This window comes from Dipodomys spectabilis, unplaced genomic scaffold (assembly GCF_019054845.1).
Source record: "Dipodomys spectabilis isolate Male_0828 unplaced genomic scaffold, ASM1905484v1 ptg000052l, whole genome shotgun sequence".
NCBI lineage: Eukaryota > Metazoa > Chordata > Mammalia > Rodentia > Heteromyidae > Dipodomys > Dipodomys spectabilis.
The window spans coordinates 975555-989595 of record NW_024870729.1 but is presented as its reverse complement, the minus strand read 5'-3'; the positions used below and the strand labels follow the sequence as shown (position 1 = coordinate 989595).

Here is a 14041-nt window from a genome sequence, read left to right as displayed (position 1 = left end):
AGGACTTTTCCAGTCCAAGTCTAGAAGGTCCTTCTTGTCACATGGTAAGGCCTACAGGGCTCATGTCACCAGCCTGCTTGCTTCTCCTGAGCAGAGTCTGAGAGACTCACACAAGAACAGCCAGAGCAGAAAGTGCATCACAGGTCTCAGAGGGGATAGAACACAGCAGACAGGAACCCAGGTAGGAAGGTAGACCCAGACAGTCACTCAGCTACTGTTAGCCTATGGGAAGACCCCAGCAGGAACTGTTTAGTGTGCAAGATACTTGGGAATGACTTGGGGAGCCATGGAGCCTCAACAATACCAAGAGCCCGTAAAAACAGCACACACAATTACAGCAACTTGAGCTCAAGCCTGAGAGCCAATCACAGATCAGAGTCTGGAAGCATCCATTTCCTCCTGCTCTAATGTCACCACACTTGCAACAACGGTCATAAGAGCAAATTCCAGAAGTCTAAGGCAGGAGCGTAATGTGAGAGAGAAGGGAATGTACTGAGAACTTGTTCCCAGCGGAAGTGTGGGGTGAGGAATGCAAACATCTTCAGGAATGGGGGTGGAGGGAGAAGATGGCCCAAACCTCAGGGGACCCCAGGCTTGAGAGACAGGGAACAAGACACACACAAGAAAGAATTAAAGGGGGGAAGGGAAGTAATGGAAAATAGGCAAGAGTGACTGCAAATTGGCACCACTGAAATGAAGTATTTTAAGTATTTATGGCTTCTCTCTCCTAACAGCCCCTCAGCTCTGTTCAGAAAAAATGTAGTTGGTGGAGCTATGGGCAACCAAGTTTGAAGATGCATCAGACCATGTCACCAGAAAGATCACCACAGCAGGTGGCAGTCACCGTTGGTTCTCTACCTGTAGAAGCAGAGACAGCTCAGAATCCTGAAAGTCCCACTGAGAGGACACTAAGTTCAGTCTCATTGTGGACTCCTTGCAAGAGCCGCATGGGATGGGGTTGGAGATTAAGTCGGTAGAAAACCAGCCAATGAATGAAAGCATTAGGTACTGGGTTTGAGATCCAGTCTTGGACAGGAAAAAAAAAAAAAAAAAGCTGCACAGGAAGCTTGAGCTATGTGGTATCAACCAGGGGGAGAAAAAGAAAAGAAAGCAGCAGCATATTCAGGAGGCAGAAAATTTTAGGATTCCACTTGAAGCCAGCCTAGGCAAGGAAGTCCATGAGACTCTCATCTCCAATTAACAACCAAAAACTAGAAATGATGTGGCTCAAGTGGTAGAATGGCTAGCCTTGAGTGAAAAAGCTAAAGGACAGTGCTCAGGCCCTGAATTCAAGCCCCAGTACTGGCAAAAAAAAAAAAAAGGCAGCATTAATGACTCCCCCCCACCCCACCCTACCCCCGCCTCTGCCATGTACAGAAGGGGAAGTGTGTGTGGCCTAGGTGTGTCTATCTGAAGGCTGGTCTCTAGATTTAGGGAAGGAAGAAGGGCTGGGTGTGGTGAGGCGGATGTGCAGGTGACTGATCAGCAGATATATTTTTGAAGTTTTGTAAGAAACTTCCCATTGAAAAGAATGTGCTGACTCCAAGTGAAAGGCCTGGGTAAGTTTTAGAGACTGGTGTGGGCCTGGACTCATCTGTGCCTTAGCTACTTAGCACCTCTGGACTGGTTTCCTCACTTTACCTACTTCTGAGGTTGCTTGGAGGATAACATGAAATAATGTGTGGAAAGGACTGAATATGAGAACTGGTAACTAAGTAAGCTCCGGGTAAATACTGTTAAAATGTGTATGCTCAGTGGCAGAGCATGCTCAAGGTCCTGGATTCAATCCCTGGGGGAGGAGTGTGTGTGTGTGTGTGTGTGTGCAAGTGTTTGTGTACAACATGCCTAACAAGTAGTAGGCATGTCACACTGTCACTACTGCTACTGCAAAGTTGCTTAACAGAGGAAGGACAGATATCTACAGGGGCCATCTCTACCCAATCAATATCACTGAGCAAATATCAATGGGAATGTTGTGCCATTTGGTTACCTCTCATAAGAAAAGCCATCAGTTCCTCCCAATCTCCCCTGTACTTCAAAAAAACATTATGTTTTCCATCTCTAAAAATTCCCCAAGAGGTTAATATATATATATATATATATATATATATATATATACTTATATATTTTCATGAGAGCCAGGTTCTCTCACAGACAACTTTGAAAATTAGCAAAACCTACACAGGACCCTCAGATACCAGGAAAGGGATCCTGGGACTGTTCTGGCCCAGCCTTTGGTGGTGTGTGTGGGGGGGGGGGGTCTCCACAGAAGACAGCTGTGAGCAGCTGCATGGGCATGCCTGCTGCTCTCACTGCAGTGTTTCTTCACAGCATAAGATGGGAGGACCTGCTTCACACCTTCTACCTTGGCTGGCATCCTTTATGAATACAAAGGCATACCACAGTGCCAACCCAAAAGCCTTTTACCCACCTGGGAGGCTCCAGGAGCCAAATTCACCCTTTAACTGCAACCAAGTAACTTTAACCAACTGAGGTAAGTACAGTAAGGACTTTCAGATCATGTATAAAGCATACAGGGTTGCAAGGGAGCCCAGAGTGGTAGTGCATACCTAAAATCTAGCACTCAGGACTTTGGGACAGAAAGATGGCCAGTTCCAGGCCAGACTGGGCTTTATAGAAGGCCCGTCTCCCAAAAAGAGGTTTGTGGAAGGGTCAGGACTAAATAGGAGGAAGAGAGAGAGCAGAACAGCCCCAAGATTTGAAACAAAGGTCCATAGGCCCCACAGGAACCAGTGGCCCTATCTCTCCAGCCTGTCCAATTCCCTGCTTCAATCCTAGGCAGGGCTAGGATTTTTCACTTCCCACAGGCTACCATGCTTTAATATCTGCTCTGTTTCCTTCCTTTTCCAAAGCCTAAGAGATTGGATTGCTGGAGTCCTTGTATAGCTCATTACGACAGATGAGAAACCGAAAGTAACTGCTCACAGGGAGAGAGGCGCAGTGCCACCCAGCATCCCAGCCAGAGCCTCCTTCCCAAGCCCCACGTCTGTGTCACAAGGCACAAGAAGTCACAGCCCAGTCAGTGAATCAGAAGAGGCACTTACTGTACTGTGGTCTACAGCAAGATCTAATCTGAGTCATATTGCCTGTAACGGGCATCATCCACCCATGCACCTGCACTATGAAAAAGACAGGAAATCGTGGAAGTACCAGCTGGATGCACACTACAAAGACCATGCAACTATTGCCTGGCTCTACCTAATTCTAATACTTTTGGCAAACACCTGCCAAGCTGCTCTGGGGCTTGACTCGGGGCTGATGCCTACATACCCCATCTTTGCTGGGGTTGGGAAGCCAGGGCCTTCCTTGGGAGGCATGCAGTCAGCAGCCCACTTCTGCGGGATATCTCCATAGGCAGCCACCAAGGAACACCTGCATGTGTTTAGGATTTATTTTGACCTTGGCAAAATACCAAGGTGAACAGAGTTCACTAAGGTGACATGAAGGAATTTGCAGGCCTTGTTTCCTTACACAGAAGAGAGACAAAGCGTGAGCAATGACAAGGAGAGGAACATTTCAAAAGTCCTTCAGCGAAGGACCAGCAGTTTCCAAATCAATACCCAGGCATTAGCCATCTATGAAATGAGCAAGGCTCCCATCATCAGCTAGGAGTGTCACGAAGATTTGTAAAAAAGTTGGGTCTACATAGCTGGGGACTGCTGGCTCACACCTGTAATCCTAGCTATGCAGGAGGCTGCAGTCTGAGAATCTTGGTTCAAACCTAGCATGAGCAGGAAAGTTCATGAGAATCTTCAATGACGCACCAAAAAAAAAAAAAAAAAGCTAGAAATGGAGTTGTGGCAGCCTTGAGCAAAAAAGCTAAGGCTCCAGTACTAGCAGCCAAAAAAACCCCAAAAGTTTACAAAGCCAAAGAATGTTTCTATCTAAAAGCAACTGCCAGAGCAAAAAGTCCATGAACCAGCTGGATGCAACAAATTTCTACAGCTTGACCTACTGCCACACTGCTGTTTTCTCTTCGTTTCAACAAATACGAACATTCATATGCTGACACTCAGAAACATTTTCTTAGTACCTAGATATCCTACGCTGAGTAGGCCTCCAGAGTCTGGTCTACAAGCTAGATATTTATGACAAAAATATCTGCCTTCGAGTGAAGAAGGCCACAGTGATGATGGTCTTCTTGAAAAAGCCTCCTACCCAGGTGGTGTTCCCAGTACTAGGGACTAGGTTCTAAGGCACCCTCCACCAGACAGGAGCTCCCTAAAGACTCGGCTACGCAAAGCCCATTATGCCTGTCTTTATAATCCCAGCCCTATTAAATCATGCAACTAAGGTTAAAAAAAATGTATCTTTTTCTAGAGCCTTTGCCTTGCAGTGGCTGAAAGCTCTCTCACCAAATAAAGAGAAAAAAAAATAGTAGGGGAGGGGAAATTTAGGCTGATATATTGAGGCGCCCCTGCCCCCCAGTTCCAATCCTCCCAAGTCCTAAAGAAAGAATGCAAATTAAAGATAGAAGATGTGTCTAGAACCACTAATGTAAAGGAAGAAAGCCTTTAGGGCAAAATGCTGGAGGGGGGGGAGGGGAGATGCGGGACAACGGAGCGCGTCTGCAGAGCCTGGACACCCTTCCTTCCTACCCGGCCTGACCTCCCCGGGCCTCTCTCTTTCTCTCCCCCTCTCTCCCCACCCCTCTCTTCTCATCTTGACGAAATAATCTCCAGAACTGGATTCGAAAAGGGAAGCATGTAAGGTGAAGAAGTTGATGGAAAAAGAGAGAGAGAGAGAGAGAAAGATCGTTCCCCTCGAGGGAATGACCTAACCTGGCACCCCGCCTGCATTTGAGGGCACTTTCCTACCCAGTCATCTCCACTGCCAAGAATTCCAGAAACTGCGGGCGGGACCCAAAAGAAAAGGAGGGGTGCACCCCGATCCCCTGGGGGCAATCTAGACCCGCCAAGTAATAAGGTAGCGGAGTGGGAGTGGGGGGGGGGGGGAGTAGTCTCCAAGGCCCAATCCGTGCGCGAGGGACTTGCCTGGGACGCGCTCTGCTCTCCCCTACCCGCAGCCCGGGCGGTCGTTGCGGGGCCGCTGCCCCGGCGCCAGGACCCGCAGAGAACTTTTCCCTACGGCGAACGTGAGAAAATGTGGCCCGGCCGAGCCCCCGCCCCGCCCGCCCCGGCCCCACCCCCGCAGCCCGACCCCTGGCGGCCGCGACCTCCGCCACCGCGGGCGCTCGGGGGACCAGAGGAGGGGCTGCGCCCGGGACCCGCCGCGCCCCGGAGCGGGGTGGCGGGGGGGGGGCGGGGGGGGCGCGTGTGCCGCGGACGGGCGCGTCCCACCCTCCGCCCTGCGCCCGCCCGGGCGGCCCTCGCGAGCCCGACTCACCCCGCCGTGCAGGGCCGGGGCTGGGTCACATCGGGGCGGGGGCGCGTCTCCGGGCCGCGGGGCGTTCTCGCTGGCGCAGCCCCGCTCCGGGTGCCCGGCGCTCCGCGCGCGCTCTTCTCCCCCGTCCCCACCCCTGCGCTCCTGTCTCTCGGTTCTTTTTTCCGGGTTAATTACGTTTCGCTTGAAAGCAAAACCCAGCCCCGGATGTGAGTACAATACTCCGCGGAGCCCGCCGGGGGAGGAGAAGGGTGCCGGGGCGCCGCGGGCTGCGCCGAGGGGGCGCGGGCGGCGGCGGCGGCGGGGCCGCGGGGCCGGGACGCCGCCCCCTCCCCTCCGCCCGCCCCCTCCGCCGGGCGCTGCCGGGCAGGTGGGTGGGACGCCCCGCGGCCGCTCGCAGCAGGTGTCCGCGCCGGGGATGGCCCGGCGGGGGGGGCGGCGGGCCGGGGTGCGGGCTCACCGCCTGACCCCGCTCTCCTCCCTCCAGAGCTGGGACTGAACACACAGCGCTGTCTTCCGGATCACCGTGTCAGGGTCCTGGGAGCGCAGTGGGCCGCGCGGCTCTAACTCGGGCTGTAGGGTATTTTTCAGATGGAGCGCAAACTGGGAAACGTGTCCTGAGCGGGAGGTTGTCTGGGGGTCTGAAAGGGCACCCGTGTTCAGGGGTGGCCCTGGAGTGTCTTCTGGGGATCCATCCCAGGAGTATCCATCCAGCTCCCAGTGAGGAAACCGAGACTCCCGGCCTGAAGTAATCTGCCCTAAGTCCTCCGTGCGTAAAGGGCAGGTCCGTCCGGTTCCGACTCCGTCCTCCCACGTGGGGAGATGGATGCAATTTAAATGCAATCAAGTCAGGCTAACAACATCCGAAACCTAAATATAGTGGCTTCTCCGTGGGACCTGCTCCGTGAAGGCCAGGCGGCTTCTGCAGCCGCGGAGTAAGGCAGCGAAGCCGGGGCGGCCAGCCCCGAGAGCCCAGCGGAAGACACCCACCCTCAAAGCAGAGGTGGGGAAGCCGCAGGTTTCCTCTTCCATTTTGACTGCCAAAGCAAAAATGAGCCACACCACTCGCGGAGTCAGGTGTGAAAAAGACCGTTTGCTTCAGAACAGTTTGCTCTGAATCAGGGAGGAAAAGACACGAGAAGGGAAAAAGAAAGCCAAAACCTCCCTTTGAAATACACATCAATGTGATGTGTGTGTCTGTGTATGTGTGTGCGCGCGCATCACAGTTTTGTGTGCATTTCACTGGGTTTTGAGAGCATCTTCACTAGAGCCAAAGACCCCAACTTTGAATCTTAGCCCTGGCTACCTAGCTCCCATCTAGACAATCAGTGTCAATTTTCTACATCCATTTCATTCAAAAGCTCGGTCAACACTGACGAACCTTACAGCCCAACATAACAACGCTATAGACAGTTTTAATTTCAAAATTAAGCTTACCATGTTTAAGGTGAAATGGAACACAACTCCTTTGGGGAATTCATGCTGGAAAATAGTTCGAGAGGGATTTGCCGCATGAGCAACCCCAGAAAATCCCACTGGAACAGATGGTTCCCTGTCTGAGCAATGAGGTGAAAGTCTCAGATTTCATGGTATGGTTCATACAAAAGCCCATCCACTCTTCCCAGGGGGCCTGCCTGAGTCGCCAGTTGCTGAGCCACAAATATTTTCTAAGTACTGCTGTATTGGATGCCTAGGAGGCAGAGAAGCCCAAGGCCTTGGGTCTGGCTGGGAGGATATAAAGATGATTGGCTAGGCACTAATAGCTCACATCTGTAATCCATGATACTCAGGAGGCTGAGATCTAAGGATTACTGTCCAAAATCAGCTTGGGTAGAAAAGTCCGTGACACCTAATCTCCAGTTAAATGTCAGAAGTAGAGATACAGCTCACATGGTAGAGTACCAGTTTTGAGTGAAAAAGCCAAGCAAGAGTGGCAAGGCCTTGAGTTCAAGTCCTGGTACTGGCACAAGAGGAGGAGGAGGAAAATTAGGAGACTGAACAAAATGTGCTTCTGTGGGGGACCTGGCTTCTCCAGAAGGAGGTGGCTTTCAGCGAGCACAGTTGGACTTTTGCAGAGAATCATCATAGGCTGAGACTTTGGGTGTATTCTGATGCTCATACATCATTGAGAGACTCCATTCACTGCCACATTTGTTCCTGGTCAGGACCTGGCCCCAACTAGAAGACAAATCCTGGATTTCACAGTGCTTCCAAAGAACATATCCCACCACCACCTCCTCCAATTAAGCTGAACTGGGGATTGAACTCAGAGCCTTGCCCTGGCTAGGCAGATACTCTACCACTGAGCTAGGCCTCTAGGCCTCTTTGCATTGGTTATATTGGAGGTAGAGTCTCACTTTATGCCAGGTCAGCCTGGGATATGATCTATTTATGCTTCCACTATCTTTGGGGGTGTCAGGTATTCCTTACCACACCTAGTCATTAATTGAAATGGAGTCTCAAGAAATTTATGTCCAGGGGGGGCAGGGGGGGGGGGGAGGATGGGAAGGGATGGGAAGGGGAAACAAAGGAGGAGGCTACAATGCTTGATAAGAAATGTACTCATTACCTTACCCATGTAATTGTAACCCCTCTATATGGTATTTTCACAATATTAAAAAAAAAAAAAGAAATTTTATGCCCAGGCTAGCCTCAAACTGAGATCTCCTAATCTCACTTCCCATGTAGCTAACAGGAATGAGCCACCATGCCCAGCAGCAATGACATTTAGTACATTCCCAAAGCTATATAACTAACATCAATATCTACTGTCAGGGCATTTTCATCACACCACACCTGTCACATGGTCACACCCATTCCCCTCTGAGGTGACCCCTGGGGACCACTAACTTGCTTTCTTTCTAACCTGTGGACTTGCCAGTCTTTGATATTTCATGTAGATGGACTCACATAATGTAGAGCTACGATATTTAGCTTCTTATATTTGTTTGAAAGTATTTCCATTGTCTGACTTTAGGCATTTTTTCAATTCAATAAACAGCCCTAAAATATAACTGTATCTGTGAGGAAAGGGCTTCTAAAAGGACCTTGCAGATCATCTACTTCAGTCTTCTTGGACCAATTAAAATGATTACTGGGGCAGGGCCTCACACACTTCCTTAGCCTTTTCTCTCAGAGATGGCAATCTACCACTTGAGCCACACCTCTCCACTTCTAGCTTTGTGCTAGAATTTCACAGACATTCCTTCCCAAGCTGGCTTTGATCCTCAGATCTCAACCTCCTGAGTAGCTTTGATGGCATGAGCCATCAGCACTTAGCTGAAGTCCAGCAATTTACTCAAGCTTCTGAGCTAGTTTGTAACAGACTTGGTTCTACAACCCAGGGTTCACTATGCTCAGAGGCTCCCAATATTGATGAAGAAACTTTTCTGTGAAGATAGGGGCTTCTGGCCCATAACCAAGGAAGCTGAACAGAAAGCTTTGTAATCTACTCTCACCTACTCTTTATTTATGAACCTTCTATCCATTTTCAGTGTTAGCCACTAGCTAACTAGATGACCTAATAACCTTCCGCGGCCAGCCACTGTCCCCTGAAGGGACTGTACTGTTCTCTATTTGTCAAGATCCCTATGGGAAAATGTTCCAGCTACAGCTGGGGCCTGTTCCTCCCCTTGGGGAAAATGTGGACAGAAAAGACCAAAGTCCTTGGCTTGATCCTATTCAAACCAATTAACTTTGCTTCAAGGCTACACACTAAACCTCTAACATTCTCTGGTTATTTTGTAGATATTGTTACTCATTGTAATACTGCAAATGGTTCTGTGACCTCCAATTCTAGAAATATGATTCCAATTGCCGATGTACTGTGTAGTCTTATTCATCAATCAATTATGAGAACTGGTACAATTCCTCTTCTTGCATACTTTCTATTTACTCTTTCAGGGTACTTACTAATTATTGCTTGACACATATAACCTTGTTTAAGCTTTCAATAATACTGAGAAATATATGATCCTTTTCCTGTCTATGGTATCCTAGGTATAGACCTGGGCAGCCTGATGTTACAGCCTGCCCTCCTATACCTGAGCTACACTGATTCAAGCAATGGTATATGCCTTGTGAAGGACTGAGAAAGACAAAGCCAGACTATTTCCTCTCATTTCCTATTTCCTATCATTATTTATAATCTCATTTCCACCTCATCTAGTTACTCTGTGTGGAATAATATTCTGTCCTACTTAAAGTTTGGTGGCTAAGCAGGCATGACAGCACATATCTTTAATACCTACTACTCTAGAAGCAGAGATAGTGACACCCTCCTCTCAACCAACAAGCTGGATGTGGTTGTTGCTCTTGTAATACCAGCTAATGAAAGGTGTAGGTTGAAGGACCCTGGAGGATGGGAGGCTACTTAATACTAAATATTTTTATGGGGAGCAGGACAAGAAAAAAAGTAACTGAAGGTCTTTACTGCTAAGCAGAGACTTCTGAATTCATTACTTTCAATTTTAGAAGCCACCGGAGGTTCAGCAAAGAAGGGCACAGTCAACAGTGGACAGCAGCAGTGTTATAGCTGAGACCGCCTCCTAATTGGATCCTGGCACCAAACTAGGTTTGACACTTGACTCTGCCTAACTAGCTGAACAACAAAAGGACTTCTTATTTTCCTTCTCTGTGTCTATTTGAAAAAAAAGGAAAGATGGTAGCAACAGGTGACTGTCTCATATGCTTGTAGAGATTCAGTGAGTTAATGTTTTAGGGTATAGGTGAGTACTGAGGGTGCCTGCTAAATTTCAAACCTCGGTACCAGGGGCTGAAGATGGAACTCAGGGGTAAAGCATTTGCCTGCCATGTTTCAGGACCTGGTTCCTATCTCCAGCACTGTTAAAAAAATGAATAAACAAACAAATATTAAATTAAAAGAAAAACAGCCCAGCACCAGTGGCATTCCTGTAATCCTAGCTACTCAAGAGGCTGAGAATTTTGGATCACAGTTCAAACCCACTCTGGGCAGAAAAGTCCATTAGAACCTTTTTTCAATTAATTATCAAAAAGCCAAACATGGCTGGGCACTAGTGGTACACACCTGTAATCCTAGCTACTCAGGAGGCTAAGATCTGAGGATCACAGTTCAAAGCCAGTCTGTGCAATAAAGTTCATGAGACTCTTATCTCCAATTAAGCACCAAAAAAGCCGAAGTGGCACTGTGGCTCAAGGGATAGAGTGCTAGCCTTGAGCAAAAAGCTCAGGAAGCTGGGTGCTGGTAGCTCACACCTGTAATCCTAGCTACTCTGGAGGTTGAGATTTGAGATCATGTTTCAAAGCCAGCCAGGGCAGGAAAGTGCATAAGACTCTTATCTCCAGTTACCCACCAGAACACCAGAAGTGGAGCTGAGGCTCAAAGTGGTAGAGCACTAGCCTTGAGCAAAAGACTTCAAGCCCCAGGACCACTGGCACCAAAAAAAAAAAAGTAAGTGGAAGCCCCAAGACCAGGACACACACACACACACACACACACACACACACACACACACACATACACACACACAAAACAAGAGAGAGAGAGAGAGAAATAGAAATAAAGCCGCAGCTCAAGTGGTAGAGTACTAACCTTGGACAAAAGAAGCTCAGGGATAGTGCCCAAGCTCCGACTTCAAGCCCCAGAAAAAGCCTCCCCCCAAAAAAATAACTATCATACCTTTAATTAAAGTCTTTTCATTTTACTCTGCAACTTTTGTTACAAAGAGCTCACTTTTCTCTCATCACACCCTTACATAGATTAGTAATCTAACAATAGATTTACAGATGGAAGAATTTAGGTTTCAAAGAAAGAAAAAAATCTCAGAATTACATAACCAATCATAATCTGAATTCATGAGCTCTGAGTTACAGTTGAGTGAACTCTAGACAACCCTAGGCCCAGGCCTGTCTCTTAGCTCAACTTCTCAGAATAAGGAAAACTGGGAAGTGGAAGAAACTTCGGAAATTTCTGTTTATAGAATAAGGAAACACCAGTAAGAGACAGGAATAAAGTATGATCAAGGAAGATAAGATTTTAGTAAACACCTGGAGGTTTGTATATAAAATTAGATGCAAAATATAAACAGGAGATATGTACACATACATATATAATGAGTACATACATAATGTCAAAATTACTTCCTAATAACAAAGCTTGGGAAACATCGCTATACTGCCAAATCTGACATTAACATAAACCACCAAACTCAGTGTGCATCCTGTCCCCAGAAATAACAGAGTGCTGGCCAAATGCACAGCTCCTATTGATTTGTGCTGATGGCATTGTCTCTCTGTCGGTTTAAATAAGTGCAGTGATTGCACCATTCAGAACCAGAATTCCTGGGAGGACTCTGGGAGGAACAAGGCCTCCTGTTCGCTCCTGTTCCCTGTGAGAACGAACAGCTCCTGGGAAAGCGACCCCATTCACAGTCAGTCAGAACAGTAAGTCCTGGGAAAACTCTCCAAACACAAAAAACATGCTTAGGAATCTTCTTTCAAATTTCACTACCCTTTGTTTGGTAGCCACACATGTCTATCAAATTATATTAAAAGTAAGTGGAAGACTGCTGGGTACAGGTGGCTCATGCCTATAATCCTAGCTACTCAGGAAACTGAAAACAGATCATGGTTCAAACCCAGCCCAGGGCAGAAAAGTCCATAAGACCCTTATCTCCCATTAATTACCAAAATCCAGAAGTGGAGCTGTGGCTCCAGTGACAGATTGCTAGCCTTGAGCAAAAAAAGTCAGGACAGAGCTTAGGCCCTGAGTTCAAACCCTAGGATTGGTACAAAAAAAAAAAAAAGAAAGTGGAAGCAGACTACCAGTACCTCACATCTGTAATCATAGCTACTCAGGAAGCTGAGTAATGGGGATCACAATTCAAAGTCAGCTCAGGCAGAAAAAGTTCCTGAGACTCTTATCTTCATCTAACCACCAAAAAGCCAGAAGTGGAGCTGTGGCTCAAATATAGAGAGCCAGTCTTGAGAGGAAAAAACCAAGTAAGAGCGTGAGGCCTTGAGTTCAAGCCACAGTACCAGCACACTCACACACACACACACACACACACACACACACACACACACACACAAACACACACACACTATATATATATATATATATATATATATAAATTTATCACTAGGCAAGAGATTTAACCCTAGTCTAGCTTAACTCCTTCACTTAGCAACTAAGCAATAGCAAACTAAATCTGTACTTATACACAATCATTTTGTGTGTCTTGGAGCTTGAACTCAGGACCTGGATGCTGTCCCTGAGCTTTTTTTTACTCGGATAGTACTCTACCCCCTGAGCCACAACTCCACTTCTATTTTTTCTTTCTTTGTTCTTTTTTGTCAGTTGTGGAGCTGGAACTCTGGGCTTGGGCACTGTCACTGCACTCTTCAGCTCAAGGCAAGTGCTCTACCACTTGAGCCACAGCACCACTTCCAGTTTTCTAGTGGTTTATTGGAGATAAGAGTCTCATGGAGTTTCCTGCCCAGGCTGGCTTTGAACTTCGATCCTCAGATCTCAGCCTCTTGAGTAGCTTATATTATATAAGCCACCCATACCAGGCTCTTACACCTAATCTTTAAAGATGCTATGAGGTTTCTAATTAGATAAATGGCTATAAAAATCCACATGCACTTTCACTCTCTGAATCTGTCACAGACCTGAATTTCAGAAAAGCCACCTGTCTGTCAACTTCAGTCTCTACAAGTCTGAGCCCAGAAGATGAGCAAGGCCTCTGAGTAGCTAGCCGAAGTGCTTCTTGATTCTGCTTGAATATTTAGTTTCAAATGACCAGTTATATAGTTTCCCAGCCCTCAGCAAATTAGAAATAGCAGGCGGATGGGGAGCCATTGGAGATGGAGACAGCATGGGGACAGGGCCTGCATCCAGTTCAATCCTACATCCATAAATGGAAGGGCTGACCCAGCAAAGCAGGAGAAAGAAAGATGAACTGGCAACCCCAGAGCATCCACATGCTCAGAATGACCTTCCTCAGTCCCCAAAATGCCCTTGAAGTAGGAACAAGGGGTTGACATGTGCTTTTGGGGGTGGGAGTAGCAGCTTCTGGGGAGGGGAGGTCACCCACTAAGTGACAAAAGCAGACTTTGTAAAGATTCACTCAGAGTCTCCTATTTTACATGCTTTTTACTTAATAAAATTGTTTCAAATTAATGTCCACATAAAAGATACTACAAGTAGAAGTCTGAAAAAGGAAAACTGTATAAATTTACAATACTGTGCAACAATGAGATGCCACATTTATTGCATGGCTAAAATAACCAAGAGTGCCAACAGAAGACTGATGAGGGCAGTTTTGGATGGTGGTAATATGCAATGGTACAGCCCTTCTAGACAGCCGTCCAGCACTTTCTTTAAAAATTAAGGATGCAAGCCGGGCACCAGTGGTTCATGCCTGTAATCCTAGCTACTCAGGAGGCTGAGATCTGTGGATCACGGTTCAAAGCCGGCCCACGCAGGAAATGCCTTGAGACTCTTATCTCCAATAAACCACTAAGAAACCAGAAGTGGCACTGTGGCTCAAGCAGTAGAGCACTCGCCTTGAGCTGAAGAGCGTTCGTTTTTGACATAACCACTTGTTCAGCTCATTGTTGTAATGGGTCCACCTGTGTCCCTATTTAAAGGATATGTTTTTCCCCTTCCCCTCCACAGATTATACCGACATCA

At 47.5% G+C, this 14041-nt stretch overlaps 1 protein-coding gene across 2 annotated transcripts in view; it reads right to left on the bottom strand.

The window, feature by feature from the left end:
- Positions 1 to 5525, bottom strand: part of Plekha2 (pleckstrin homology domain containing A2) — a 61581-nt gene extending 56056 nt beyond the window's left edge. Inside the window, exons 1-2 of one of the 2 annotated variants that reach the window (XM_042679422.1) lie at positions 5368 to 5525; positions 5016 to 5105 (exon numbers count right to left, since the gene is read on the bottom strand). The gene's annotated coding sequence lies outside the window, so the exon portion shown is untranslated. The remainder of the gene's footprint in view (positions 1 to 5015; positions 5106 to 5367) is intronic. The other variant, XM_042679423.1, reaches the window with a different exon arrangement.
- Positions 5526 to 14041: the final 8516 nt, after the last annotated feature.